The following is a 27194-nucleotide window of genomic DNA, read 5'->3' on the forward strand; positions in this document are numbered from 1 at the left end:
GAATGTAAACCTAGCTAGTGAGCTGGAAAAATAGCCTGCAGTTCTCTATTCCTCTTTTTTCTGTCTGTCTGTCGCCCATTCTTTACCCAATGTCAAGCAGAAATACTTGAAAACGATGAAACATCGGCTCTAAGCCGAAGTAGGTAAAAAAAAGAAAGGAAATTAAAATGTTTGACAAAATAGTGAAGGACGGGAGGGGAGCACTAAGGGGGTGTTGTAATTACGGTGTGGTATTGAAATGGCGTTTCACCGCAGTTATGCTACACTTCACCCAGGCCACACGGCACAGGACTGAAGTCCCATGAGGCACTGGGGGGAAACTGTGCCTTTGCTACCTGCCTACTGCCGTGTACAGGGAACCGCAGCGTTGCCTTGCCACCGGCCACCTGTGATTCCAACACACACACACACACACTCACTGACTCACTGTGTGTATAAAACATTAATAACACCTTCCTAATGTTAAGTTGCACCAGCCTCTTTTGCCCTCAGAACAGCCTAAGTTCGTCGGGGCATGGACTCAACAAGGTGTCGAAAGCGTTCCACAGGGATGCTGGCCCATGTTGTGTTAAGTTGGCTGGATGTCCTTTGGCTGGTGGACCATTGTTGATACACACATGAAACTGATGAGCGTGAAAAACCCAGCAGCATTGCAGTTCTTGACGCAAGCTGGTGTGCCTGGCACCTACTACTATACCCTGTTCAAAGGCACTTAACTTTTGTCTTGCCCATTCATCATCTGAATGGCACACATACACAATCCAAGTCTCAAGGCTTAGAAAATCCTTCTTTAACCTGTCTCCTCCCCTTCATCTACACTGATTTTGAAGTGGATTTAACAAATGACATCAATAAGGGAAATGCTTACTTACAAATCCTTGTGTAATAACAATATGTTTGTCAATATACAGTGTGCATAGAGTATTATTTTGACCCTGAACAGCCATGACCTGTCATTGACCTCTTAACCTTAAGAACCCACCAATAGGTTTTGAGGGGAGTTGAGAGAAAAAATCCTATTGATTATTCCCCAATGCGGAACAGAACTAGGGCAGAAGAATGTCAGCATTGTTTTTCATTATCTCTCTCGGGGCCTGTATGGAACGGGAAGGAGTTTGTATACAGACCAACTGTACCGTGGACAGGAGAGGAGAGAACAGAGACTCTAGTCTACCTTTCTATCAACTAATCTCCTATCTTGGCAGCTGTATAGTCCCTCTGTGACTGTGGTTTGTATTCTACTGAGCTCAATCTGTTTGACATTAAAGGTGCACTGTGGACCTTTTCTACCTGCATTTCTGTAGTCAACAAGGAATAAAATTCATTGAGGGGAAAAATGTAATGTTTGCTTACTTTATTCCAAGTTGTTTAAGCTATATTCTTATTTTTCCCTGAAGTTATCCTTAAAAAGCTGCATAGTCAAACTTTACCTAACCAGTAAGACACCCTTTGCGTTAGGCAATTGGTTTTTCTTCATGACCTTTGTCTTTAGAATAGGATTTATTTAGCCAGCAATGTCAACATACATTCTTCCTTGACTGCCTCATAGTTGAATGCCTTGTAAAGGGACTCTAATAATCAATTTATATCCTTTCATTTCTCATTCATTCGGTTCAGGGAAGCGACAACAAGGAAGGACACCGATGATTTGAAAGATGAACCGCAAGTCATTATACTGCACCCAGCCAGATGAATGCCCCTCTTCAGCCTCTCTTCCTTTCCTTATACCCACTATCCCCTTTTTTCATAAACCACAGTTGCGTGTCTCGATGTTTGCACTGTTTTAGATCATGTTTACATTTCCTGTAGTGTGTCCACATTCATGTTATTCGTTTTCTGAGAAAGGAGTACAACATTTTTGGTGTTGTTAATTTGCCTAAGATACAGGCGTATCTGTGATGGCTTGGTTTATTTGCATTATACTACACAAGTCGTTATTAACTTGAAGTGATTAGATTAAGGTCAGTTTGAACAGAGCCGTACAGCCTCCCACTCAAGGACACAACGGCAGTAGGCCTACAGTATTTGTCCCGTATGAACCCGGTTTGAGTTAAATAACGAGTTCTTACTGTTTCCGGGTTGTCCTCTACGGATGTTACACACATGCCCAGACTAATACAGACTGCCCATATGATTTGTTAATGGTTAACTGGCACTCTGTTGACATGGAGTAACATGCTTACTAACCATGTATCATGGTACATGTTATAGCTAAGCATCTTTAGCTACAAAACTACAAATGTAGTAGTTGCAGTTGACCATCAAACTGAAATCATGTGTTCAGTTAGTTGAACACCTATAGATAATTTGTAGGAAAACAAAAAACCGTTTAGTTATACAGTTTTCCAAAACTCCACTTCCCACGATGCATCACTCAGCCTTATGGAGGAGCAAGGGTTAAGTAGATTCCGTCCAAGCCCTTTCATGTCCCAGACTTCTAAAGGAATGACATTGTCTAACAAGAACAAGATGTGAGGCCAGGTCATTCTAAATGGGACCGAGGTTCACGAAGGAGAGTTAACGAACGCAGTCATAAGGCTCAGACAGTCACCCGAACGAGAGTATAATTAATGAACTCCATTAACAGAAGCCCAAAAAAGTATTTTAATTAAAACGAGAGACATAACTTACCTGGAGTCTCAGATAGTGACACATAAGCTACGCTTGCTCTTTCACACTATTTCTCCACAGCCCCTCAAATGTGTCTCACTCCATTGCTTCCTGTCTCTCTCTCTTCCTGGTTATGATGTATTGGACCTAGCAGTAGTTTCTCAGAAGTGTGTGTGTGTGTGTGTGTGTGTGTGTGTGTGTGTGTGTGTGTGTGTGTGTGTGTGTGTGTGTGTGTGTGTGTGTGTGTGTGTGTGTGTGTGTGTGTGTGTATTCACAAGCAAACCTGTGCATGCAATCGTGTGCATGTGCAGATTTCTGCTTGTGGTCGTGCACGTAAGGGTGTGCCTGTGCACATACCTGCCTGCACCACACACTGTTCCCATGTCTTCATTTGGCAGCATTCCCAGTGATGGTCTGTGTCATCTCAAGCCCCTCAGAGTATTGGTCTAATGTGGAAAACAAGGGACAATGAAATACAGAGCACTCAGACATATTTGACTCTGATTGACACTTATCGACCACTTAACTATTAGCAATGCAAATTATATCCTTCTTTACTCATAAGTACTGATGGAGGAAATTACACTTTTGAACCCCGTGATTGGCTGGCATATCATGAACTGCCAATCAGTGACCCATGAACTAACTCAGTGACCCAATGAGAGCGGTAGAGATACTCTCAAAGATCGGCTATGAAAAAGCCAACTGACACTCTTGTGTTACTGACTTGTTGCACCCTCAACAACAACTATGATTATTATTATTTGACCATGCTGGTCATTTATGAACATTTGAACATCTAGGCCATGTGCTGTTATAATCTCCACCTGGCACAGCCAGAAGAGGACTGGCCACCCCTCATAGCCTGGTTCCTCTCTAGGTTTCTTCCTAGGGAGTTTTTCCTAGCCACCGTGCTTCTACACCTGCATTGCTTGCTGTTTGGGGTTTTAGGCTGGGTTTCTGTACAGCACTTTGAGATATCAGCTGATGTAAGAAGGGCTATATAAATACATTTGATTTGTTAGCTATTAGAAGTTTCCATTGGCCCATATCCATTTGATTGACAGCTCATAGAAATCCTATATAGGCCTGTCTACATGTACTATTAGTTAGATTCAGAGGCCTTGTTATCCTTTTCATTATTCATGACCACACAGCACTTCACTGCTGGTTATGAAGTTATTGCTATTAATACGGTTAACCTTTGAACCTTAAGCATACAGTACCAGTCAAAAGTTTGGACACACCTACGCATTCCAGGGTTTTTCTTTATTTCTACTATTTTCTACATTGTAGAATAATAGTGAAGACATCAAAACTATGAAATAACACATATGGAATCATGTAGTAACCAAAAAATTGTTAAACAAATCAAAATATATTTTAGATCCTTCATAGTAGCCACCCTTTTCCTTGATGACAGCTTTGCACACTCTTGGCCTTCTCTCAGCCAGCTTCATGAGGTAGTTACCTGGAATGGATAACAATTAACAGGTGTGCCTTGTTAAAAGTTCATTTCTTTCCTTAATGCGTTTGAGCCAATCAGTTCTGTTGTGACAAGGTAGGGTTGGTATACAGAAGATGGCCCTATTTGGTAAAAGACCAGTCCATATTATGGCAAGAACAGCTCAAATAAGCAAAAAGAAATGACAGTCGATCACTAGTTTAAGACATGAAGGTCAGTCAATATCGAACATTTCAAGAACTTTGAAAGTTTCTTCTAGTGCAGTTGCAAAAACCATCAAGCGCTATGATGAAACTGGCTCTCATGAGGACCGCCACAGGAAAGGAAGACCCAGAGTTACCTCTACTGCAGAGGATACGTTCATTAGAGTTAACTGCACCTGATTGCAGCCCAAATAAATGCTCCATAGAATTCAAGTAACAGACACATCTCAACATCAACTGTTCAGAGGAGACTATGTGAAACAGGCCTTCAAGGTCGAATTGCTGCAAAGGAACCACTACTAAAGACCACCAATAAGAAGAAGAGACTTGGTTGGGCCAAGAAACACGAGCAATGGACATTAGACCGGTGGAAATCTGTCCCTTTTGGTCTGAGTCCAAATTGTTGATTTTTAGTTCGAACCGCTGTGTCTTCATGAGACGCAGAGTAGGTGAACGGATGATCTCCACGTGTGGTTCCCACTGTGAAGCATGGAGGAGGAGGAGGTGTGACGGTGTGGGGGTGCTTTGCGGGTGACACTGTCTGTGATTTATTTAGAATTCAAGGCACACTTAACCAGCATGGCTACCACAGCATTCTGCAGCGATACACCATCCCATCTGGTTTGCGTTTAGTGGGATTATCATTTGTTTTTCAACAGGACAATGGCCCAAAACTCACCTCCAGGCTGTGTAAGGGCTATTTGACCAAGAAGGAGAGTGATGGAGTGCTGCATCAGATGGCCCTGCCTCCACAATCACCTGACCTCAAAGCAATTGAGATGGTTTGGGATGAGTTGGACCGCAGAGTGAAGGAAAAGCAGCCAACAAGTGCTCAGCATATGTGGGAACTTCTTCAAGACTGTTGGGAAAGCATTCCTCATGAAGCTGGTTGATGGAATGCCAAGAGTGTGCAAAGCTGTCATCAAGGCAAAGGGTGGCTACAAATATAAAATATATTTTGTTTTGTATAACACTTTTATTGGTTACTACATGATTCCATATGTGATATTTCATAGTAAAAATAAAGAAAAAAATGTAGGTGAAGGAATGTGTCCAAACTTTTGACTGGTACTGTACGTTACATCAATTTTCATTGAATACTTTCAGAACTAGAAATCTAGGATCCCATATCCTCTCAACTCTGAACCTATAACCGTTTCTTATTGAAATCCCCCAATCCTAACCTTAACCAGTAGGCAAAACAGAAAACGGGTTTTGGATCAGAGTCTAGGGGGAAACTTAATGTATTTCTGTCCTACTGTGGAAATAACAGAGCTAGGTTGTGGTAAGGGCTGTAGATGAATGGTTGTGTTCATCTCAGGTTGTGAGTTATCGGAGCGTAGTGATACAGTGTTTTTAATCTGGGAGTGTGGCGGGGACCAGGGGGGGGAATAAGGACATGCGTTGGAGTCTAGAGGATACAGGCTAATTGAAATCTTTTTTCAGAGCTTACTGTCAATGACATGATAACATCGTTCTCAGTACACCACGTAGCCTCTTTTTAAAATACAATTCAAGTCATTTGTGGGCTTGGAAAAAATGTGGCCCGACATATCGCATCTTGCCATAGTGTGTTGGACTTGCTAATGAAAGTGCTATCATTTAGAACAAGAGCATGTGCATCCATAGCCACTAATACACACATTACAGCCAAGTGAGCTGCAGTGAAATCCTGTTAAATGTTATGGTCAGTATAAATTGGTAGTACAAATTGAGAATAGTCTCGCTTATACCCAGAAACAAAGGAAGATGAGGTGACAGAAAATAATGAATTTGCTTGTTATCTTAATAGTTTGTGTGTGTGTGTGTCTTCCTGCATCTGTGTGTGTTTGTGTGTCTTGAGCCTATTAAACTGCTCTTAGTAGTCCTCTCCCCGACATTGACGCTGTGAAAACTGTGAAACATAAACACTTCAGTCAGAGTGCAGTTTTTTTACCCTGTCAAGCTAGGGATGTGAACTGTTCAGTGTGTCACAGTAGAATCCGATCTACACACGGTGTGTGACTGTGTGGTTTAGTAGAACTAGGACTAGAGTTGTCCTCTGTTCTGACTGATGATAACGGTCCCAGTGTTCAGTGAGGTGTGTGGTGGCACCTCACTGCTCTATAAGGAAGGGGAAATCCCCCTGCGGCAAGGGAACTACAAAAGAGTGTTGAAAGAGAGGGATGGAGACTAGGGAAAAAAATGGAGTGAGGGTTCAAAAGGAGATATGGTGCTGGTTCATGGGGAGAGATGGTGAGGGAGAGAGACAAGATTCAAGAGGATAGACCAAGAGAGACTGTCAGAGAGAAACAGTTTCAAAAAGAGAGTGGGGATTTAGTTGCTAAGTGTATTTGGGAAGAGGGAATGTTCAAGAGAAGAAAGGGAAAAGGAAAGCATTGCCCACATGGACTGTGACTGTGGTGTGTTGATCCAGCTGGATCTCTCCAAACCAATCAGAACCCCCCATTTCCTTCATCTCTGTCATCCTGGCGAAAAGCTGTGGTTTTCCTCCACACCATGGGGCTCCGGGTATAAGTTGTCCTTAGGCACAGATCTCGGATCAGATTACTCTCTCCATTTGCTAGCTGCAACCACAAGGGATTGAAAATGGGCCTTTGTGACTGGTGGTCCATATACAAGTGTAGTGTGGTAATATTTATCATATAAGCATATTTACATTTAAGTCATTTAGCAGACGCTCTTATCCAGAGCGACTTACAAATTGGTGCATTCACCTTATGATATCCAGTGGAACAACCACTTTACAGTAGTGCATCTAAATCTTTTAAGGGGGGGGTTAGAAGGATTACTTTATCCTATCCTAGGTATTCCTTAAAGAGGTGGGGTTTCAGGTGTCTCCGGAAGGTGGTGATTGACTCCGCTGTCCTGGCGTCGTGAGGGAGCTTGTTCCACCATTGGGGTGCCAGAGCAGCGAACAGTTTTGACTGGGCTGAGCGGGAACTGTGCTTCCTCAGAGGTAGGGAGGCGAGCAGGCCAGAGGTGGATGAACGCAGTGCCCTTGTTTGGGTGTAGGGCCTGATCAGAGCCTGAAGGTACGGAGGTGCCGTTCCCCTCACAGCTCCGTAGGCAAGCACCATGGTCTTGTAGCAGATGCGAGCTTCAACTGGAAGCCAGTGGAGAGAGCAGAGGAGCGGGGTGACGTGAGAGAACTTGGGAAGGTTGAACACCAGACGGGCTGCGGCGTTCTGGATGAGTTGTAGGGGTTTAATGGCACAGGCAGGGAGCCCAGCCAACAGCGAGTTGCAGTAATCCAGACGGGAGATGACAAGTGCCTGGATTAGGACCTGCGCCGCTTCCTGTGTGAGGCAGGGTCGTACTCTGCGAATGTTGTAGAGCATGAACCTACAGGATCGGGTCACCGCCTTAATGTTAGTGGAGAACGACAGGGTGTTGTCCAGGGTCACGCCAAAGTTCTTAGCACTCTGGGAGGAGGACACAATGGAGTTGTCAACCGTGATGGCGAGATCATGGAACGGGCAGTCCTTCCCCGGGAGGAAGAGCAGCTCCGTCTTGCCGAGGTTCAGCTTGAGGTGGTGATATGTCTGCCAGACATGCAGAGATGCGATTCGCCACCTGGTTATCAGAAGGGGGAAAGGAGAAGATTAATTGTGTGTCGTCTGCATAGCAATGATAGGAGAGACCATGTGAGGATATGACAGAGCCAAGTGACTTGGTGTATAGCGAGAATAGGAGAGGCCTAGAACAGAGCCCTGGGGGACGCCAGTGGTGAGAGCACGTGGTGCGGAGACAGATTCTCGCCACGCCACCTGGTAGGAGCGACCTGTCAGGTAGGACGCAATCCAAGCGTGGGCCGCGCCGGAGATGCCCAACTCGGAGAGGGTGGAGAGGAGATCTGATGGTTCACAGTATCAAAGGCAGCCGATATGTCTAGAAGGATGAGAGCAGAGGAGAGAGAGTTAGCTTTAGCAGTGCGGAGAGCCTCCGTGACACAGAGAAGAGCAGTCTCAGTTGAATGACCAGTCTTGAAACCTGACTGATTTGGATCAAGAAGGTCATTCTGAGAGAGATAACAGGAGAGCTGGCCAAGGACGGCACGTTCAAGAGTTTTGGAGAGAAAAGAAAGAAGGGATACTGGTCTGTAGTTGTTGACATCGGAGGGATCGAGTGTAGGTTTTTTTCAGAAGGGGTGCAACTCTCGCTCTCTTGAAGACAGAAGGGACGTAGCCAGCGGTCAAGGATGAGTTGATGAGTGAGGTGAGGTAAGGGAGAAGGTCTCCGGAAATGGTCTGGAGAAGAGAGGAGGGGATAGGGTCAAGCGGGCAGGTTGTTGGGCGGCCGGCCGTCACAAGACGCGAGATTTCATCTGGAGAGAGAGGGGAGAAAGAGGTCAAAGCACAGGGTAGGGCAGTGTGAGCAGGACCAGCGGTGTCGTTTGACTTAGCAAACGAGGATCGTTTGTACCTCACATTCGACCTGTGATTTTGAATAACATTGTAAAATGTATGGATTCACATACATGACATCAAGCTTATGTTATAACACAATACTGAAATGAACAAAGCATAGTTCTAGGCATATTGATCCTAAGGTTAACTTACCGGACAAAGCATGAAGAGATGCCTACTAGGCCAGAAGCCTGGAAGCCTAGGTAATTAGAAAATATCATACAACCTTAATCCAATAGACACGATAAGAGAGAGAATAACAGGCCTTCATTCCATTTCTACCAGATCTGAATTGTTTGTATCCAAAATCAATTGTTGACCAATCCATAGACCAAACCAAAGGTAGTAAAACTAAGATATCCAATCAAACCAGCCAACATCCTCTGGGAAGGGCGTCACATCTATGTGGGGTGGGCTGGGTACAATGGAGATAATACCACATTCCTTAGAGGACAATTGCATACAATGTTGTCAAAGTTCACTCTGAACAACTACAAGTAACCACAGAGATCATCCATCCATATATACTGAACAAAAATATAAACACGTATAGTGTTGGTCCCATGTTTCATGAGCTGAAATAAAAGATCCCAGAAATGTTCCATATGTACAAAAAGCTTATTTCTCTAAAATGTTGTGCACTAATTTGTTTACATCCCTGTTCGTGAGCATTTCTACACCCGCAATAACAGCTGCTAAATATGTTCCTGCGACCAATAAAATGTTCAAGATAATCCATTTTAAGAAGCTGATTAAACAGCATGATCATTACACAGGTGCACCTTGTGCTGGGGACAATTAAAGGCCACTAAAATGTGCAGTTTTTTCACACAACACAATGCCACAGATGTCTCACGTTTTAAGGGAGTGTGCAATTAGCATGCTGACTTTAGGAATGTCGACCAGAGCTGTTGCCAGAGACTTGAATGTTAATTTCTCTACCATATGCCACCTCTAACATTGTTTTAGAGAATTTGGCAGTACGTCCAACCGGCCTCACAACCACAGACCACGTCTAACCACGCCAACCCAGGACCTTCACATCCGGCTTCTTCACCTGCAGGATTGTCTGAGACCAGCCACCCGGTTAGCTGATGAAACTGTGGGATTGACCAACTGAACATTTTCTGCACAAACTGTCAGAAACCGTCTCAGTGAAACTCATCTGTGTGCTCGTCATCCTCACCAGGGTCTTGACCTGACTGCAGTTTGGTGTTGCAAACGACTTCAATGGGCAAATGCTCACCATCGATGGCCACTGGCACGCTGGAGAAGTGTGGTCTTCACGACTGGATCCCGGTTTCAACTGTACCGGGCAGATGGCAGACGTGTGGGCAACGCGGTTTGCTGATGTCAACATTGTGAACAGAGTGCCCCATGGTGGCGGTGGGGTTATGGTTTGGGCAAGAATGAGCAACAGACAACGAATACAATTGCATTTTATCAATGGCAATTTTAATGCACAGAGATACATTGACGAGATCCTTAGGCCCATTCATCTGCCGCCATCACCTCACGTTTCAGCATGAAAATGCACGCCCACATGTCCCACGGATTTGTAAACAATTCCTTGAAGCTGAAAATGTCCCAATTCTTCCCTGACCTGCATACTCACCAGACATGTCACCTATTGAGCATGTTTGGAATGTTCTGGAACGACGTATGACACCGTGTTCCTGTTCCCGCCAATATCCAGCAACTTCGCACAGCCATTGAGGTGGGATGAGACAACGTTCCACAGGCCACAGTCAATAGCCTGATCAACTCAGTGCAAAGGAGATGAGCATGACTGAATTTAAATAGGCAAGTCAGTTAAGAACAAACTCTTGTTTACAAATACGGCCTAGGAAGAGTGGGTTAACTGCCTTGTTCAGGGGCAGAGCGACAGAGTTTTACCTTGTCAGCTCGGGGATTCGATCTAGCAACCTTTCATTTACTGGCCCAACGCTCTAACCACTAGGCTACCTGCCACCCCACCGCATCATTTGGATGAGACAAATGGTGGTCACACCAGATACTGACTGGTTCTTTTATCCACACCCCTACTTTAAAAAAAGTGATCTGTGACCAACAGATGCATAACTGTATTCCCAGTCGTGTGAAATCCATAGATTAGGGCCTAATTCATTTATTTAAATTGACTGATTTCCTTATGAACTGTAACTCAGTGAACTCTTTGAAATTGTTGCATGTTTCGCGTTTTATATTTTTGTTCAGTGTAGATGGCATAAACGTTCTCCTCCAGAGGACAAGTTTTAGATACCATACGTGGGAACTATATAATAATTCTATCACCCATTCAATAGTCAGTCCTCTGGATACTGTAACAGAGATATCATGTAGTGTATGTGGACACCTGCTCATCAAACATCTCATCTTAATATGGAGTTGGTCCCTCCTTTGCTGCTATAACAGCCTTCACTATTCTGGGGCCTAGCCTGAACCATGAAAAACAGCCCCAGACCATTATTATCCACCAAACTTTACAGTACGCACTATGCATTGGGGCAGGTAGCTTATCTGCCAAACCCCAGATTTGCCTGTCGGACTGCCAGATGGTGACGCGTGATTCATCACTCCAGAGAGCCCATTTCCACTGGCGGCGAGCTTTACACCACTCCAGCGGACGCTTGGCATTGCGCATGGTGATTTTAGGCTTGTGTGCAGCTGCTCAGCCATGGAAACCCATTTCATGAAGCCCCCGACGAACATTTACTGTGCTAACATTGCTTTCAGAGGCAGTTTGGAACTCGTTAGTGAGTGTTGCAACCGAGGACAGTCGATTTCTACACGCTTCAGCACTCGGTGGTCCTGTTCTTTGAGCTTGTGTGGCCTACCACTTTGCGGCTGAGCCATTGTTGCTCATAGACGTTTCCACTTCCAATAACAATACTTACAGTTGACGGGCAGCTCTAGCAGGGCAGAAATTTGACAAACTGACTTGTTGGAAAGGCGGTATCCTATGACGGTGCCACGTTAAAAGTCACTGATCTCTTCATTAAGGCCATTCTACTGCTAATGTTTGTCTATGGAGATTGCATGGTGGTGTGCTTGATTTTCTACACCTGTCAGTAACGGGTGTAGCTGAAATAGCCGAATCCACTAATTTGAATTAGTGTCCACATACTTTTGTATATATAGTGTACATTTTGGGGCTGAGTGGTCCCTGGGCATTGTCTTGAGCCATTTGCTATGCAGACGGTGGTGACAGAGAGCACAATTTGGGGCTGAGCCTACACAAGAATGGACGGCTTTTTACAAACTCGTTCTTCTGAGCTTCTCACAAGTGCCTCTCTCTCTCTGTCTCTGTCTCTCTCTCTCTGTCTGTCTCTCTCTTTGTAGTGTCCAGTTAGTGTCTACTCTTCATCAGAATTCCTTCCTCTCATAGTTAACTGCCTCTGTCATCTCTCTGAAATGAAGGAAGAGGGAAAGAACTCTCTCTCTCTCTCTCTCTCTCTCTCTCTCTCTCTCTCTCTCTCTCTCTCTCTCTCTCTCTCTCTCTCTCTGGTTGCCCTCTTTTCCCCTTCTATCCATTTTTCTCTGTTTAGTTGAGGCAGTGTTCTGTGTGTGTGTTTACGTCCTTTTTTGTGTGTGAGGTGAGTACGCCTGGCTGGCAGACTGGGGCGGGGTTTTGTGGTCTCTGAGGAATAGCATCTCCAGTGTGTTGAACTTTCCTGGACACAGACTAGAGGAACCGTACTGTAGGCCCCAGAACCAGACTGTAGGAAAACAGAAAGGGACTGTCTGTACTAGTTGGTGGAATGTTCTGGACTTGACTGAAATTATTTCTTAGGCTACAGCACTTGTGATGAATGTCTTTTGAATTAAATTACCTTAATGTTAGGGAATTATTTTCATATTGTGGGTGACATGTTCAAAGTGCAAAAGAACACCGATTTGTGCCAAACAATATTGTAAACCTCATAATCTGGCAGCGTGATTCCGTATGAATGTTTGCACCACGAAAATGTCGCCCAATGTCCAGCGTATGGACGTAATTCATACTTTTACCCATAAATACCACCCAACAAGGTCCATCAACGGATACATATACGCTGAGTGTACAAAACGTAAGGAACACCTTCCTAATATTCAGTTGCAACCTCTTTTGCCCTCAAAACAGCCTTAATTCGTCGTGCATGGAGCAGTTCCACAGGGATGCTGGGCCATGTTGACTCCAATGCATCCCACAGTTGTGTCAAGTTGTCTGGATGTCCTTTGGGTGGTGGACCATTCTTGATACACACGGGAAACTGTTGAGCTTGAAAACCCAGCAGCGTTGCAGTTCGACACACTCAAACCGGTGCGCCAGGCACCTACTACCATACCCCGTTCAAAGGTACTTATATATTTTGTCTTGACCGTTCACTCTCTGAATGGCACACACACACAATCCATGTCTCAATTGTCTCAAGGCTTAAAAATCCTTCTTTAACCTGTCTCCTCCACTTCATCGACACTGATTTCAAGTGGATTTAACAAGTGACATCAATAAGGGATTATAGCTTTCACCTGGATTCACCTGGTCAGTCTATGCCATGGAAAGAGCAGGTGTTCCTAATTTTTTGTGCACTTAGTGTATATTTCTTTAGTTATTTGGACTGAGCTTAGTTTTTTTTAAATATATATACTTTGTTTTTACTGAGGAACAGAAAGAAAGGACAAGTAAAGTAAAAGAACAACAAAAAAGATCTGGTAGTTATAGTGCACGTCATACCTTCATCATATTAGTTACATTGACATCTTTGAATTATACCTTTTCCAAGTACGAAACCCATTTTTCCCAGTGTTCCTGACCTCTCTCCTCTTGTGTTCTTAAAGCAAAGGTCATACGCTCCATGTGGTGTATTTCTTTTACGATGTCTATCCATTGTGTCACTGTGGGAGGGTCTTTTTGTAGCCATTTCCTAGTGATAGCCTTTTTACTGGCTGCCAGTAGGACCTTCAAGAGGTACTTTTCTCTATTGTGTAAGTTGTCAGGTATTTCACCCAAGTGCAAAGAAATGAGTGTTTGTTCTATGTCAAATCCCATTATTTTTACAATGTTAGATCTTATTTCTCCCCAGTATGTTTCGATTGCGGGGCATGTCCAAAAGATATGAGAGTGATCCACCCATGAGAGTGATCCAGACAGCCAGTCTGTTTTGATTTCAGTTTAGGTGTTATGAAGAAACGTACAACATTCTTCCAAAATAATTCTCTCCATGACCTTGAGTTGGTGGAGCTTTGTTGAGTCTCTAATATGTTCAACCATGTTTCATCAGTTATTTCAATGTTAAGTTCCTCCTCCCATTTCTTTTTAATATAGTTTGTAGAATGTTTCTTTGAGGATTGAATACCCAAGTAGAGATTTGAAATAGTTTTTTGTTACTCCCCAAGTTGTATGCGTTAGTGAATACTTTGATACATTTTTGAGGTGCTCGAGGGTCAATCACTTTTATCTCCCTTAAGAAATAGTGTCGAACTTGTAGGTATCTGTAAAAATCGTGTTTATCCAAGGCATGTTTTTTACTTAGGTCCTGGAAGTTATCTAGGTCCCCATTCCTTATAATTGTACTGAATGATATGATGCCTTTCTGTGTCCATTGTTTAAATCTGCTGTCCTGAGTTGCAGGGATGAAGCTGTGATCGTATGTGGGCCAACTCAGCAGTTTGATCTCTCTGTCTAAATGATTTTGCTTAACTACCCTAAAACCATGTCTTCAGAGAGAAATTAATCCACTGATTTTGTCTACTGTATATTTATATTACCATGTCCTTATTTCCCAAAACTGACTGTATGGGTGTCTCTGTCAAAGTGGTCTCCATATCTTTCCATTTGGATTCGTATTCTGAATTGCACCAACACACCAGAGGTCTCAATTGGGCTGACACAAAATAATCTTTTAGGTTTGGTAAGGCCACACCCCCACAGTCTTTTGGTAATTGTAATGTTGTATATCTCGTTATTGGTCTCTTACTGTTCCAGATAAACCTTGATATCCGTTCATCCCTAAACTGTTTAGGCGGGATTTCTATGGGCAGTGATTGAAACAAATACAGTAACCTCGGCAGGATGTTCATTTTGATTGTTTCAATTCTACTACTGAGATCTAAGGGAAGTGAATTCCACCTGTCTAGGTCACCATATATTTTCTAGTTGATTTTATCGTAATTCATGCAATAAAGTGTGGGTGTATCTTTTGGTAGATATACTCCAAGATATTTAATGGATGAAGAGGTCCAGTGGAAGTTATACCTACTCTTCAGCTCTTCCTGTGGGGTATAATTATATACTAGGGCTTGGGTCTTGTATACGTTAAGCACATACCCTGAATATGTTCCAAATGTATGTAAAACATCCATCAATCTAGGTCCACTTGAGCCTGGGTCTTTAAGGAATTACAGAATGTCATCAGCATACATGCATATCTTATGTTCACAGCCTCTTATTGTTATTCCCTCTAAGGTTGGGTCCTGTCTTATTGCCTGCGCTAATGGTTCGAGGTACAAGGAGAAGAGCGTGGGTGAAAGATTACAGCCTTGTCTTGCCCCTCGCTCTAATTTCAGCGTTCGTGACAAATGTCCATTTATCTTTATTCTAGCGGTCGGACATGAATGCAGTGTTTTGATGCACTGTATCAAATACAATTTATTTATATAGCCCTTCTTACATCAGCTGACATCTCAAAGTGCTGTACAGAAACCCAGCCTAAAACCCCAAACAGCAAGTAATGCAGGTGTAGAAGCACTTCTTTATTGAAACCAAATCTTTCCATAACTTGGAATAGGTAAACCCATTCCACTGAATCAAATTATTTTTCTGCATCTAGACTGATTCATATTGCACTTGTCTTATTCTGAGTAATGTGGTTCATGACATGTAGTGTTCTCCTTATGTTGTCCTGTGTCGCCTATTTTTTATGAAACTAGTTTGATCTCCGTCAGTCAATTCTGGGATTATGTTCTCCATTCTTTTGGCTATTATTGATGCATATAGTTTATAATCCGTGTTAAGAATTGCGATAGGTCTATATGAACTGCATTCCTTCTTATCTTTACCCTCTTTTGGGATTATAGATATGATGGCCTCCCTCCATGATGGTGCGAGACCCCCCTCCCGCAGAGTCCAGTTAAAACAGGCCTTAAGTAGAGATATTAGTTGTTCTCTGAAGGTCTTGAACAATTCTGAAGGGAACCCATCAGTGCCTGTAGACTTGTTTACTTTTAGTTGAGATATTCCTTTATTCATTTCTTCAGTAGTTATTTCTGAAGTAAGTCTATCATTTTGCTCTGTCCCAATTGAGGGGAGATCAAGTGAGTTCAAAAAATGCTCTATTGTCTGTGCATCTGCCTTCTCTGGTTGCTTCTACATATTTGTGTAATATGATTCAAATGCATTCTGTATTTCATCTCATTTGTATGTGATCTTCTTTGTTTTGGGGTCTTTTATTTTGAAAATGGTATTCTGTGCTTGTTGTTTCCTGAGTCTCCATGCTAGTAATTTGGTTGCCTTTGAGCCTGCTTCATAATATCGTTGTTTCAGGAACCTGAGCATTTTCTCTACTTCTCTATAAATCTGGTCAATTTCCTGTTTTACCTTTTTGATTCTCTCGTAATAGAAGAGGATCTTTGTAATGACTATGAGATCGTTCTAAGTTTCTTAATGTTTCCTGTCATTTCAGCAGTTTCTGTGCTTTAATCTTTTTCTTGAGAGATGATGTGGCTATGATCTTTCCTCTAATAACCGCCTTAGCTGCATCCCACAATGTAGCAGGGGATACTTCCCCGTTATCGTTCTTCTCCAGATAGATGTTCAATTCTGTCTTTATTGATTCCTTGAATGCTGGATCATTCAGCATGCTTCTATTAAGTCTCCATAGAGTATTTCTTGGTTTGCTATTAAGGTTTAGAGTAAGGTAAACTCCATTATGATCTGATAAGTCGCTCTGCTCGATCCTACAATCCGTAAGCCTGTGTCTATCTGCATTGTACATGAAAAAGTAGTCTAACCTGGAGTATTCAGTGTGGCGGGCTGAGTAAAAAGTATATTCCTTATCTGTCTTGTGGATGTCACGCCATACATCGAGCAGTCCTAGATTCTGCAATATCCTATTGATCTTTTTAGCAACTAGACTCATTTTCCTATTTGACTGAGTTGAGTTTTGTATGTGTTTCACCAAGTGTTAGTTTTGAAGATGACAGCATTTGAAAGTATATTCAATGAACGTTTGACCCAGGTCTTGTCTCCATGGAAACCGGACTGATAAAGATGCTCGGCCAGACAGACCCACACACGCACAGTCTTGTACAGCTAACCTTGTGGGGGGTCACAATTCAGTCCCATTCAAAATCCTATTTTCCCTAACCCTAACCCGTACTCTTACCGTTAACCTGACCCTAACCTTAACCCAAAACCTAACCTAAACCTAACCCTAGCGCCTAACCCTGACCGTTAATGTAATTCTAACACTAATTCTAACCTTAACCCTAAACCCCTTAGAAATACCATTTGACCTCATGGGGATTAACAAAATGTCCCCAGTTGGTCACATTTTTGTTTACTATTCTTGTGGGGACTTCTGGTTAAACATGTCCACACACACACTACCAGTCTGGGAATCAATTTGGCCCAGAGTAGACATTTTCACATCTCTCTAACTCAATATGACCTTGTCACAATGATAAGAAAAGAGAGTAAAAGCAAAGGGAGTGTAAAAAAAAAAAACACAGGTGGGCGAAAAAATAGTTCATTGACAAGCTCAAAGAGGCTAGTCTTGTCCTAAATCCACCTGACGACTGGCCAAAACAAATCCATTTAGGATCTCAAATAAGACTTGATTTTGTGCCAGTTTTCACACTCTTGCCTTATTCCCAACCTTGTAAATGTGGGAAGAACAATACGCAGCCCATTTTATTAAAATGCCCAGGCCTACATTTGACATCTGTGTTACAGTAGTTTTCCCTTGGTTTTATGAGCGTTTTGGCCTTTCTAAAAGTCTTTCATGGGTACGCTCTCAAACTCTTCTCTCGCTCTCTGTTCAATGAGCTTTATTAAAACAAATGTTGTAAATATTGGCAATGCAGTTTTACACATGCATTGTTTCTCTCTCCCTCCTTCGGTTTGACACAGTCTAAGGGGCTGAGGGAGAATTTGAGTGCTGCTAAGCTTTCCCCCAGCGTTGGTCATTAGAGAGAACAGACCGAAACTCTCAGATTGTTAAAGCAGCCGGGAGTTAGTTTCCCCCCCCCCGCCCCCCGGCTATCCCATTAGGTTTTATTAAATTGGAAGCAGATAACTCCTTCCATTATTTTGTCCTCTACACTGTTCTGATGTGAATGGGGTTAGTTGGGATATTGCAATTTAGTCCATAACCTTTTTCTTTTTTCTCTCCTTTTTTCCATTTTCTCAGCTTTCCGTCAGTCTCTTAGCTCTGTCTGTCTCCATCTTGCTTTCTCTCGTCTTCGTCTGTCTCTCACTGCTTTGTCCGCCTATCTCTCTCACTCTCTTAATTTCTTGAGCATTCTATGCAATCATATATACCAATACATATAAAACTTTAGGAGTTGAGGAGTTTGGATGATGGCACAACTAGAAGCTGCTGTTAGATTTGTATGGGAGGGCTCTATATCTGCACCTATAAGGTAGGGGGCTAATACTGGCCATTTAGTGTGTGTGTGTTGTCAGCCTATTTGTTCCTGCTTCTTCCTCACTCGTTTTCTGAAAATGTCACTGAGGGGTTTCTGGCCTGCTCCGATGACCTTCCCACTGATTCTTATTACCCTGTTCAATGGGTTCTGACTTGTGTTCCCTGGAGCATCAAACCACCCAACAATATTAAAGGCTAGGATGGATTTTATGAAGCATTTATAAAATGCTTTAAGGGTTGATTGGTGTACATTAAACTTCCTCAATTTCCGTAGAAAGAACAGGCGTTGTTGACATTTTGAGCGAATGTGATCAGTGTTTCTTTTGAAGGAGAGCTTGTTGTCGATGATGGTTCCTATGGTATTCGCTCAATGATCTGTCCGTTGATCTCTAAATCTGGGATGGTAGGTTGGTCTCTTCTGAAGTCAATGACCAGGTCTTTGGTTTTGGTTGCATTGAGGTCCAGGTAGTTTTGACCATAGTGAAAACATCTGAGTTGCCTGCTGTTTCCAAAATTACAGTATCATCCTAGTGCTTAATGAACATCATCTCTGGGTCTGAGCTCCTACAGTCGACAGTGTTCAGGGTGAATAACACACGCGAGATGGCAGAGCCATGTGGTGATCCTGCAGAGATGAGCTGCAGTGACCATTGAATCTGACCAGCAGGAGTCTATTTATCAAGAAGGAGAGAACCCAGAGAATCAGATGTGGCTTGACATTCATGTTCTGCCGCTTTTGACCCATTGAGTCTGGACTGTAGAGAAATCCATACATACCATTGTGAAGTACAGTACCAGTCAAAAGTTTGGACACACTTACTCATTCCAGGGTTTTTCATTATTTTTTACTATCTACATTGTAAAATAATAGTGAAGACATCAAAACTATGAAATAACACATGGAATCATGTAGTAACAAAAGAAGTGTTAAACATATCAAAATATACACTGCTCAAAAAAATAAAGGGAACACTAAAATAACACATCCTAGATCTGAATGAATGAAATAATCTTATTAAATACTTTTTTCTTTACATAGTTAAATGTGCTGACAACAAACTCACACAAACATAATCAATGGAAATCCAATTTATCAACCCATGGAGGTCTGGATTTGGAGTCACACTCAAAATTAAAGTGGAAAACCACACTACAGGCTGATCCAACTTTGATGTAATATCCTTAAAACAAGTCAAAATGAGGCTCAGTAGTGTGTGTGGCCTCCACGTGCCTGTATGACCTCCCTACAACGCCTGGGCATGCTCCTGATGAGGTGGCGGATGGTCTCCTGAGGGATCTCCTCCCAGACCTGGACTAAAGCATCCGCCAACTCCTGGACAGTCTGTGGTGCAACGTGGCGTTGGTGGATGGAGCGAGACATGATGTCCCAGATGTGCTCAATTGGATTCAGGTCTGGGGAACGGGCGGGCCAGTCCATGGCATCAATGCCTTCCTCTTGCAGGAACTGCTGACACACACACACATTGTCTTGCATTAGGAGGAACCCAGGGCCAACCGCACCAGCATATGGTCTCACAAGGGGTCTGAGGATCTCATCTCGGTACCTAATGGCAGTCAGGCTACCTCTGGCGAGCACATGGAGGGCTGTGCGGCCCCCCAAAGAAATGCCACCCCACACCATGACTGACCCACCGCCAAACCGGTCATGCTGGAGGATGTTGCAGGCAGCAGAACGTTCTCCACGGCGTCTCCAGACTCTGTCACGTCTGTCACATGTACTCAGTGTGAACCCGCTTTCATCTGTGAAGAGCATAGGGCGCCAGTGTCCAATTTGCCAATCTTGGTGTTCTCTGGCAAATGCCAAATGTCCTGCACGGTGTTGGGCTGTAAGCACAACCCCCACCTGTGGACGTCGGTCCCTCATACCACCCTCATGGAGTCTTTTTCTGACCGTTTGAGCAGACACATGCACATTTGTGGCCTGCTGGAGGTCATTTTGCAGGGCTCTGGCAGTGCTCCTCCTGCTTCTCCTTGCACAAAGGCGGTAGCGGTCCTGCTGCTGGGTTGTTGCCCTCCTACGGCCTCCTCCACGTCTCCTGATGTACTGGCCTGTCTCCTGGTAGCGCCTCCATGCTCTGGACACTACGCTGACACACAGCAAACCTTCTTGCCACAGCTCGCATTGATGTGCCATCCTGGATGAGCTGCACTACCCGAGCCACTTGTGTGGGTTGTAGACTCCGTCTCATGCTACCACTAGATGGAAGCACCGCCAGCATTCAAACGTGACCAAAACATCAGCCAGGAAGCATAGGAACTGAGAAGTAGTCTGTGGTCACCACCTGCAGAACCACTCCTTTATTGGGGGTGTCTTGCTAATTGCCTATAATTTCCACCTGTTGTCTATTCCATTTGCACAACAGCATGTGAAATTTATTGTCAATCAGTGTTGCTTCCTAAGTGGACAGCTTGATTTCACAGAAGTGTGATTGACTTGGAGTTACATTGTGTTGTTTAAGTGTTCCCTTTATTTTTTTGAGCAGTGTATTTTATATTTGCAGAATGCTGTGGTAGCCATGCTGGTTAAGTATACCTTGAATTCTAAATAAAATCGTTGAGTGTCATCAGCAAAGCACCCCCACACCATCTCCTCCATGCTTCACGGTGGAAACCACACATGCAGAGATCATCCATTCACCTACTCTGCGTCTCACAAACAAATGCATTCCAGGTCACTACCTCATGAAGCTGGTTGAGAGAATGCCAACAGTGTGAAAAGCTGTCATCAAGGCAAAGGGTGGCTACTTTGACAAATCTCAAGTATTACATATATTTAGATTTGTTTAACACTTTTTTTTTGGTTACTACATAATTCCATATGTGTTAGTTCATAGTTTTGATGTCTTCAATATTATTGTACAATGTAGAAAATAGTAAAATAAAGGAAAACCCTGGAATTAGTAGGTGTGTCCTAACTTTTGACTGGTACTGTATGTCTTTGGCTTCTCCAGGTGGGTGTTGGCAGAGTGCAGTAGAGACAGAACCGCATAATCAACACCCCTGTCCTGCTTTAGGTAAACTGGAGTGGGTCTGTATAAGAGCATACCAGCTTATGTAGCTGGGGGACAATCAGTCTTTCAAAACTCTTCATCACTAAATGCTAAAGCTACAGGGCGGTGGTAGTCAATGTATCAGGATGGGTTGCTCCTTTTAGGTATTGGGCATATGGTGTTTTGCCAGAACGTTTAAAAAATCTCACAGAAAACACTTCATAGCTGGTTATCAAACCTTTAATTGACAATCACTAATGTTGTCTGGCCCAGGTGATTTTTGTTTTGATTTGTCGTTTAAATGCAGCTTCCACATCTTTTGGTTGCACCGCAACATTTGTTACAGTTTGTGACATGTTAGGTCAGAGATCAGCTCCTCCCTTTCATTTGCAAAGGTCAAGTTTACAATAAAAACAGATTGCTACGTTCTACTGAATGATTTTTACTTTCTCTCTGTCTCAGGAGACGAGCTTTGTATTACGCCATCCCCTTAGATGCCCATGGCAGCTCTCAGTAAAGTATACAGACCTCATTCAAGAGGTAGTGGCACTTTAACTGAAACCTGTCCCAGCAATTGATTTAAGCCGCCACTTTCAATTCTAGTATCACTATAGTTACTAGATTCTCTACTATAGGATACTTCATTGGCGTTTCTGAGCCCATTTGAGTTACATTTCAGATAGAATGGACACTCACAGACACTGATAAATGGAGGGCCCCAAACCTTTGTTAGAGGTTGGAAAAATCTACCATTGCTTTTCCCCTTACAATTTCCTAATGGACTCTGCACAACTCCCATCCCCAAGTGCTATTCTCAACACACTTTTGTTATTGTCGGTCTTTCTGTCTGTCTATCTGGAAAGCAATCTGTTAATGTCCATAACAGCCTCTAGGTATGTGATCTCACAGACTTCGAGCGAATGAAGAATGGCCCTTTGTGTTATTCTCATTCAGTTCTGTAGTCATTTTAAATATTTTGTTCATCATTTGTTCAGCCATTTGGCTGAATGTTATCCCCTCCATCTGGTTTCATTCTAGTGGCTAGCGGTGCTTCTGTAGTGTCTGTGATTTCTGGGTACTCCTTCAATTAGGTGTTAACAATAAAGGGCTTTTTAAGATGTGTGGTTGAGCTAAGGCTTCTAAGGTGGTTTTTGCCTGAAAACAGTGGGGAGCCTATGGCCCGCACTAGTTTAGCAGCGCTAGCTGGAAGCGTGAATGCCAGCGAGCAACGGTTCACTCTAGTTCAGGCTTTACTGCCGCGGGAAGAGATGGAGCCCAGATGTGTAATTACAGTAGCGCTGCTGCTTCAATCCACACTACAGAATATCTGCCCTGGTACTATGACAGAGATGGGGATAGAGATGGAGGGGGAAGGGAGGGAAAAAAGGGGGGGTGGAGAGGGAGGTAGAGATAAATAGAGAGAGAAGGGGAAAGAGGGAAAGAGAGAGAGTAGAGTGTTAATGTGTGTATGCGTGTCTGCTATTTTTCTATTCTCTGATGTGCTTACCACCTCATTTGAGCTTGATGACAGCTTGATGGAGGATGGACACCTTTCTCATTTTCACCTCTTTCCCTCACCTTTCGTCCTTCTCCCTCCTCTCTCTCTCTCCTCTCATTGACCTTGTAAAGGGATGAGCTCACCAAGGCAGCTCTGCTGACGTCATCCCCAACTTGCGATCGCTAGATACCACAACCCCCTGATGCCTTCAGCTTCAATAATCACATCACTCTCCTTAGAATCAACCACTCACAGTGCTTCACTCCAACTCCAGGGAAGATAAGGGAGGCTTTCTTCCGCAGCTAGCACATAACGTTCTGAGAACCATATGTTTTTTCGAGCTTGACGAGAGCGTAGTTTTCCTATGGTTATTTTGCATTCAACCTTCCCACAATTATCTGGGAAAATGGTGCACAATACTTGCTTGGCTTTGGAAAATTCGCAGCACATTTTAAGAATATTTTTTATTTATTGGTATTTCATTACTTTAACAGAAGGTTTCCTAAAAGTTCAAACATGGTTACATTTAATTCTAGGAATGTTTTCCTACTGGTTTGACGTCGGGAATGTTCTCAAAAAGTCCGGAGAACATTTAAAAAAAAAAAGTTATTCTTTGGGAATTTCAGTACTTCAGTGAAACGTTTCCTCTTGTTTCTATTTAGTCATGTTATTAAATTATTCCAAGAATGTTAAGAAAACTTTACATAAAAGCCACACGAAATCTTAAGTAACATTCAGAGAATGTTCTAAGAATGTTATTTAAAAACATACATTCCATTCCCAGCATCAACAAAACTCTCTATCCTCTATTTTGTTGCGCGTTCAGGTGTTGGCTGCGCCCACTAAATGGCCACACACTGAAACAATTAGCGGTTTCAACAAGAGATCTTCCAAGTACCTCAAATTTCTTCAAAGAACAGGGTTCTTGGCACTGAAAATGGCCCCCAAAAGGTTCTTCCAAGAACCCCATAGAAGGTGGAGTTCATCGAGGAACCTCCTTGGTTGGTGGGGGTTCTTGCAGGAACTTAACTGCCCAACTGGAACATTTCAATTTGAAAGGACATCAGGTGCAGGCACTTAACAGAAAAATGTAAAGTTCTCCTCAATTTGAGGTAAGGTTTGTCCCTTGTATGATCTACATTCATATTGTTGTATGATGATACCATCTATATTTTCATATTTGTGACAATCTTTCTAAAACAGAAAATGGTGCAATTCAATGGATATCAATCAACAACAAGGTAAGAATATGTAGGCTATAAGAATATGTTGAAGGCAAGCTCTATTGTGTGCAGATGACTGAACTGCTCACTTTTTTGTCTGTAGGTCTACAGACGGGGAGGCACACAAAGGTATGTCATTTGGTATTGGTATGGTATGCAGGTCACAGATCACAAGGAATGTGAATGAACACCATTATCAATACTTTTTTTTCCATTCACATTCTCCACAAAAACCAAGGTATGAATTCTGCGTGTGCATGTTTTGTTAATCATCTGTATAATTACTATTTTTGGGATTCACAGAATTCACCCTCCCTACACCACTGCAAAATGGCTATGGATATGGAGAACATCAACACATTAACATCAACACGCCAGAGGATATAACCATTGGACTTGGGGCTCTGCTGGGAGTTAACCTCATTTAGATTTTATTTCTTCTGTTTTTGCCACTAAAAGCATAATAACCACTGAGAACAAAAATAGTGACTTATTGTTATGCATATTAATAGTATTATTAATAAGAATAAAGGGGGGGGGGTAGTTAACACATTTACCCCATAAGGTTCTTCAAAAGGTTCTTTGAGGATCCATTAAAATGGGTTCTGTGAAGAACTTTTAGGGGTTCCTCTACAGTTTCAGTTTGAAGAACCCCTACAGGATACTCCAGGAACTTTTTCTTTTTAGAGTGCACCTGATCTTAATGAGTGCTTGTTTCATTTGAAATGGGGTCTGTTTGAATAGACAAACATTTATAACTGTGTCTGCATTAAAAAAAACATGGCACGCTAACAGTGGACTAGTTCCATGGATAGAGAACAAAATATTATAGGTTTGAATCGCACTGATGCTGTGTCACAATAAAAAAATATATGATTAATGCCTAAGGAATTACATTTACATGTGTCCTATCTGTGCTTGTAGTTCAAAAAAGTTAACCCCCCCAATTTTTTTTTTGTAATATTATTGAAAAATTCTAAAACCTCCAAATAACCTAATAATTTCCTTTCTCGGAGCGTTAATTAAACCTCCCAGGAAAACTTTCTGGGAACCATAGTAAAACGTTCTCCGAACTTTGTTCCCAGAACAGGAGAAATGTTAACTTTCGTTCTCACAACGTTTAGTTCTTTCTTTTATTTCCTTCTCTTTCTTCGTTCCATCTTCTTCCTTTCTCTCCGTCTTTCACTCCGTCTCTCTGTCTGGCCTGTTGTCTTCTCCACACTAGGGCCATGTGTTGTGGAGATTAAGGCCTGTTAGCAAGATTGAGGAGTGATCCAGAAGTTTCCGAGTCTGGTGTGTGTCTCTCATTTACACATACACACACGGGTGCACACACACACACACTGAGACCCCTTTTTCTGGTGGCAACCAGAGCATTGACCTCAGAGTTCCACATTGCTGAATGCAACAGTTGTTATTTTAGGGGTTTAGGGGCTCTGAAGTCCCTCTGTCTGCCATTTAGCTGATCTTAGATCTGTGCCATTGCAGTGGATCATACTCCAGGCTCTCACTAGTCTCGTTAAAAGTTAGGGCACAGGGTGGTCATCACCTGCTTGTCTGACTATGTTCATGGGTTGCACCTCCGTTCTACAGATGCCACAGCCATATTGGTGCCCAAAAGTCCAGTGACGCTCAGTCATTCTGAACGGGGGGCTAATGACCGTTTCGTCAAATATTACACTATAGTCGCTTGGAAATACGATGACATAGGCAAATATTTAGTAGGAATCAACTTTGCCAGCATTATCATGTCATCAAATTTACTTTAGACAGATGGCAATGTTTTCATTAGTTTGTCAAAAATATCAAGCAATGCTAAAAATCTGATGGTCTCCCCTCAATCTTGGCTAGCTAGCATTATACTGCATCTAAAGTCAATCTGGTGACATCACAATGATGACAAAAGTTTTTCCTACTAATTATTTTCCTCCTTTAGAAATGTAATTGTATTTCCAAGCCACTGTAATGCACTTTTAATGAAATCTTCATCAGCGCCCATTGACAACGCACCGAGTAGAATGCTCAGTCGGGCGTCAGTCCTAAAATTATTGTTCAAAACAGGTTGCACGTTTTGTCACAATACTATGAATAGTGTTGTGTGCCATCTCGCGTTGTCATCCCATTTCGTGTGTCTGTGTGTGTTTTTCTATCTGCCTGTGTGTCTGTCTGTATGTCTATGTATTTGCACAAGAGATACGGACTTCTCAGCCATCTGCAGACATTCAGTTTAGGTGGACCTGCAGCAGCCACTGGAGCTCCTACGCCTTGTTAGCGATATGCTATTAATTAAAGCTGTGGAATGGGCCTGAAGCTACAGAGAGCGAGAGAGAGGTGAAAGAGGATGAGGAAAGGGGAGGAGGAAGAGGGGAGCGGTTGATGAGTGTGTTTGTATCAAAGTCACGCCGTGCTGTGATGCAAAAAACCTTTGGTCTAATTCTCAGGTGCTGCATGAGTTAAAACAAATACACTTTATTTGGATAGTCCACGTTATAGATGCAGTAACACATGAATGACGAGTGCATTTCTGTTGACTTGCATGACTTGATGTCAAGCTTATTTTCCAAAGACTGTCCAGTTAAATACAACAGAATTCAACTATTGGGATTTATTTACCCAAAAAGTGACGTTTTTGTTAACTGGCTCCTCTTCAGTACGTGCCAACACACTTTATTCACACCTCACTCTCTCCATCGTCTATCAATCAATTTCCCTCATTTTCCCCATCAACTCCCTTCCTGTATTGTCCGTGCAGCCTTTACATCTCTCTTGCTAGTTAGTATTCTCGACTTCCAACTCCTCCTCTTTTTCTCATTTGCACAGATGGGGTGTGAAATTCCCAGCGCACTAACTTAGCATCTCTCTCTCTCAATTTAAGGGCTTTATTGGCATGGGAAACATATGTTGACATTGCCAAGGCAAGTGAAATAGATAATAAACAATAAAAAAATGAACAGTAAACATTACGCTCACAAAAGTTCCAAAATAATAGACGTTTCAAATGTCATGTCTGTCTACAGTGTTGTGATGTGCAAAAAGGGAAAATAAATATAGGTGGTATTTACAATGGTGTTTGTTCTTTACTGGTTGCCCTTTTCTTGTGGCAACAGGTTCACAAGTCTTGCTGCTGTGATGGCACGCTGGTATTT

At 42.8% G+C, this 27194-nt stretch overlaps 1 protein-coding gene and 1 non-coding gene across 2 annotated transcripts in view; both read left to right on the plus strand.

Moving 5' to 3' along the window:
- The window catches only part of mgat4b (alpha-1,3-mannosyl-glycoprotein 4-beta-N-acetylglucosaminyltransferase B), a 237419-nt gene that overhangs the window by 71106 nt on the left and 139119 nt on the right, over positions 1 to 27194 (plus strand). The gene's annotated exons all lie outside the window — the stretch shown is intronic.
- Positions 23340 to 27096, plus strand: LOC100286558 (alpha-1,3-mannosyl-glycoprotein 4-beta-N-acetylglucosaminyltransferase B). Its single transcript, XR_006771039.1, has 3 exons — positions 23340 to 24066; positions 24152 to 24177; positions 24352 to 27096. It is a non-coding gene; the product is annotated as an alpha-1,3-mannosyl-glycoprotein 4-beta-N-acetylglucosaminyltransferase B (transcript).

The sequence above is a fragment of the Salmo salar genome, chromosome ssa09 (genome assembly GCF_905237065.1).
Source record: "Salmo salar chromosome ssa09, Ssal_v3.1, whole genome shotgun sequence".
Classification (NCBI taxonomy): domain Eukaryota; kingdom Metazoa; phylum Chordata; class Actinopteri; order Salmoniformes; family Salmonidae; genus Salmo; species Salmo salar.